Source organism: Schistocerca americana, unplaced genomic scaffold, assembly GCF_021461395.2.
Source record: "Schistocerca americana isolate TAMUIC-IGC-003095 unplaced genomic scaffold, iqSchAmer2.1 HiC_scaffold_47, whole genome shotgun sequence".
NCBI classification, from domain to species: Eukaryota; Metazoa; Arthropoda; class Insecta; order Orthoptera; family Acrididae; genus Schistocerca; species Schistocerca americana.
The window spans coordinates 2,922,501-2,927,500 of NW_025726203.1; the positions used below are offsets into that span (position 1 = coordinate 2,922,501).

At 52.1% G+C, this 5,000-nt stretch overlaps 1 non-coding gene across 1 annotated transcript in view; it reads left to right on the top strand.

Annotated features, from left to right (window-relative positions):
- The first annotated feature begins 4,800 nt into the window (after positions 1-4,800).
- Positions 4,801-5,000, top strand: part of LOC124584133 — a 1,910-nt gene continuing 1,710 nt past the window's right edge. Inside the window, exon 1 of the ribosomal RNA XR_006974542.1 lies at positions 4,801-5,000. This exon is cut by the window's right edge and continues 1,710 nt beyond it. This is a non-coding gene — a ribosomal RNA (small subunit ribosomal RNA).

Consider the following 5,000-nt stretch of genomic DNA (forward strand, 5'->3'; position numbering starts at 1 on the left):
GGCAATCACTCCACCTGCGCCCCACTCCAACCGCCCAACTCGCAACTCCAGCGGATGAACGGCGGACTTTTCCCGCAGTCGCAATGTGCAATCCACCCCTATAACATGCGTTTCATGAAGAGTTATCTCCAATATGCGACATTCCCGCTGTCCCTATACATGAGCTGCGGGCTGTACCAGTTACGAGCTAGAGACGCGACCGCGTTGCTCTCTGTACGAATGCCGATGCTGAGCGGTCAGCTAGGAGGCGCTCCATCCATGTCGGTACCGGTGAGCGTTGCACTCGCAGTCGCAAGAACGTACGGCAAGTATATTACCTGGAAGAGTCAATGACAGTCCACGCCCCCCTGCGTGGGAAGAGTCTTTCTAGGCCATGACCCACCGGAAGGGCGCAGCGTCCCCCACCCCAGACATGTGACGTCACACCATCGGTATTGACGACTAGACTGATTCCTTATAATCATTTGCCATACACCGGTGGAAGCTGCCGAGACGAGTAACTACATAGCGGGCTCGCCGTGTCACTAATGTACAGAGATACAACAGTTTCGACTGGAACCGGATTAAACGTATACACGGCGCTGATTAGTAATAGATAGAGCCATCAGAATACAGATAATGTATACAACTGTCCGTATACATGCTGAAAGACTCTGCTCACAATCACAACCACACGTCAGCCACACACCCTTATCACGCACTACTCTCTGCCTGTAACACGCACACAGACAATATGTAAGCACCAGCATGGAACAACACCCAGTGCATCCTCTCCGCCACATTAGACAATCCACACTGTCATAACCAGACTGGGAGGTCCACTCAGAAAACAGAATATCCCACCCACCCGACAACCACCATTGCTCAGCCAAGCCACCAACACCCACACATGTCCTACACAGGGGTGCACCCAACATCACAATACTGCCTCCTCTCACAGCACACAAACAATGGCAGGAATGAAAGACACAGGTCTGCCACAAGCATGGAATGAGAGCGCCGCCTGTCATGAGCCAAAGGTGCATCCTGACGTGGCAAATCAGATGATGCCGCAGGCATCCACTTACTATAATCACAATCAACAAACCGGCCGCCCCGCCCCGCCCCCCATTAAACCTTTCCTTACAACAATGTGTACCTTAACCTAACCTATATCGTACCGTAACCTAACCTATATCGTACCGTAACCTAACCTATGTCGTACCGTAACCTAACCTATGTCGTACCGTAACCTAACCTATGTCGTACCGTAACCTAACCTATGTCGTACCGTAACCTAACCTATGTCGTACCGTAACCTAACCTATGTCGTACCGTAACCTAACCTATGTCGTACCGTAACCTAACCTATGTCGTACCGTAACCTAACCTATGTCGTACCGTAACCTAACCTATGTCGTACCTTAACCTAACCTATGTCGTACCTTAACCTAACCTATGTCGTACCTTAACCTAACCTATGTCGTACCTTAACCTAACCTATGTCGTACCTTAACCTAACCTATGTCGTACCTTAACCTAACCTATGTCGTACCTTAACCTAACCTATGTCGTACCTTAACCTAACCTATGTCGTACCTTAACCTAACCTATGTCGTACCTTAACCTAACCTATGTCGTACCTTAACCTAACCTATGTCGTACCTTAACCTAACCTATGTCGTACCTTAACCTAACCTATGTCGTACCTTAACCTAACCTATGTCGTACCTTAACCTAACCTATGTCGTACCTTAACCTAACCTATGTCGTACCTTAACCTAACCTATGTCGTACCTTAACCTAACCTATGTCGTACCTTAACCTAACCTATGTCGTACCTTAACCTAACCTATGTCGTACCTTAACCTAACCTATGTCGTACCTTAACCTAACCTATGTCGTACCTTAACCTAACCTATGTCGTACCTTAACCTAACCTATGTCGTACCTTAACCTAACCTATGTCGTACCTTAACCTAACCTATGTCGTACCTTAACCTAACCTATGTCGTACCTTAACCTAACCTATGTCGTACCTTAACCTAACCTGTATTGCGCCTTAACCTAACCTGTATTGCGCCTTAACCTAACCTGTATTGCGCCTTAACGTAACCTGTATTGCGCCTTAACGTAACCTGTATTGCGCCTTAACGTAACCTGTATTGCGCCTTAACGTAACCTGTATTGCGCCTTAACGTAACCTGTATTGCGCCTTAACGTAACCTGTATTGCGCCTTAACGTAACCTGTATTGCGCCTTAACGTAACCTGTATTGCGCCTTAACGTAACCTGTATTGCGCCTTAACGTAACCTGTATTGCGCCTTAACGTAACCTGTATTGCGCCTTAACGTAACCTGTATTGCGCCTTAACGTAACCTGTATTGCGCCTTAACGTAACCTGTATTGCGCCTTAACGTAACCTGTATTGCGCCTTAACGTAACCTGTATTGCGCCTTAACGTAACCTGTATTGCGCCTTAACGTAACCTGTATTGCGCCTTAACGTAACCTGTATTGCGCCTTAACGTAACCTGTATTGCGCCTTAACGTAACCTGCATTGCGCCTTAACGTAACCTGTATTGCGCCTTAACGTAACCTGTATTGCGCCTTAACGTAACCTGTATTGCGCCTTAACGTAACCTGTATTGCGCCTTAACGTAACCTGTATTGCGCCTTAACGTAACCTGTATTGCGCCTTAACGTAACCGATATTGCGCCTTAACGTAACCTATATTGCGCCGTAACGTAACCTATATTGCGCCGTAACGTAACCCACATTGCCCCTTAACGTAACCCACATTGCCCCTTAACGTAACCCACATTGCCCCTTAACGTAACCCAACACACGTTGGGCCTTAACCCAACACACGTTGGGCCTTAACCCAACACACGTTGGGCCTTAACCCAACACACGTTGGGCCTTAACCCAACACACGTTGGGCCTTAACCCAACACACGTTGGGCCTTAACCCAACACACGTTGGGCCTTAACCCAACACACGTTGGGCCTTAACCCAACACACGTTGGGCCTTAACCCAACACACGTTGGGCCTTAACCCAACACACGTTGGGCCTTAACCCAACACACGTTGGGCCTTAACCTGCTCTGTAATTGTCATACGACGCGTTAAATTAGTGTAGTGTTGCCTAACTGCAACCCCCGCAATATAGTTTGCTACTCGCACTGCCCGGTCCCCAGTGTATCGCTTCATGTTAAACACCTTGCAGCTATACACTGTAATGTGGATGGCAGCAGGACGTACATGCTCAATGCCCTTTGCAGTTGTTCATTGGCATTTGCAGTTGTTCATTGGCATTCGCATGTGCGAAGCACTTAGCCTACGCTGTGGTACGGCCTGTGTCAACTGTCCGCTGATGTTGTACGTCCAAATCACACACTGTACTGCACATTGGTCCTCATGTACTGAATGATACATCGTGGTACATGTGACCGTACAACGACTGCGCCAACAACGGCGAACCATGCGGTCCAAATGTTGTGCACTCAGCTACGTGTCGTCTCCCTATAAGAGCTGGATTGCAGTGTGGTATGCCCTGGATGGCGATCAGCATGAGCCGTCTGTTGATGTAGTGGCGCGTGTTGTCAGACGTAGTCGTCTCTTCTCACACACCGTGATAGCATGGTGCACTGCGTTCCACATCTGCGACATGCGACAGAGGCCGGTTGACAGTCGTTCGCGCAATGGACATCGCATACGTACGGGGGCCACCTTCCACGTGTTCGCGAAGCGTGCACATGTTGTTGCGTGTATGTGGGCAGACATAGTGTGTCGTGACACCTGACACAGGCATGCAACAATCGTTGAATTTGCAAATGGCGATGGACGCCTACGTTTGCTGGTGACGTTATGCAAATGAACAACTGGTAAACCGTTGTGGTGCGGTTGTTCTCGCTAGAGGTGAATCAGTGATGGCGACGATCGGTTGAGCTACCAACCGGTTGTTCCAGCGATACCCACCATGCCCACGAACGTGAATGGCATCTGGGTGTGAAGCGATACGCGGCGGTGGCTGGGTGGGACCGTCCCCGGCCGGTGAGGGGGGGCCTCCCGGCGTGCTGGCCGCGCGGTGCGTGGGCGCACGCGCTACAGCCGGCTGGTGGGGGCGGCCAGTGGCAGGCGCGCCGGCCGACGGAGGCGGCAGGCGGCGCAGCTGCGCGCCGGCGCACCCTGCACGCGGCGCCGTGCGGCCAAAGTAGGTCCTCGCGGGCCCGGTGCGAAGCGCGGTGGACATCTGCAGTGTGCTGGTCCGATTGAGGACTGTGTGCGCTGAGGATGCGCCGCCGCCCGGCGCTCGGCGCCGCGACGCCGTCTGCTGCTCGGTCGCCTCTGCGGTTCTCGCAGGTGGTTTGTATCGCAGCTGTGCGGACGTGTTGGCGCGTGCGCTGTGCTGGGAGAGTTCGCTTCGGCACCCAAGTGGGGCTTTTGTCCTTCTGTGGCGCTGGCGTTGGAGCTGCCGGTCACCGTAGGTGGCGCGTGTTGTCTCCCGCCGGCAATGCCACGACAGCACGCTCCCGGGCCTCTGTCGGCAGCGGCAAGCTCAGTTGGGAGCACGGGTGGTCGCACCTAAAGCGTCTACTCGCCAAACTCCGGGCGATTGCGCCTCTCTCGAACCCGACCAAGTACTTAGGACGGCGCTGCGCGCCGCCGGGACCTGAGAGGGTTTCGAGGTGTATTGTGCAGGGGAGCTCAGCCTCCTCCTGTTTGCAGAATAATTGAGCGGACGCTTGCGTGTTCGCGCGGGCCCCCGGGACACACTCCCGGGCGGCCGGCTGCTCAGCTCTAGTTGACGCAGCTCCCTGGTTGATCCTGCCAGTAGTCATATGCTTGTCTCAAAGATTAAGCCATGCATGTCTCAGTACAAGCCGCATTAAGGTGAAACCGCGAATGGCTCATTAAATCAGTTATGGTTCCTTAGATCGTACCCACGTTACTTGGATAACTGTGGTAATTCTAGAGCTAATACATGCAAACAGAGTCCCGACCAGAGATGGAA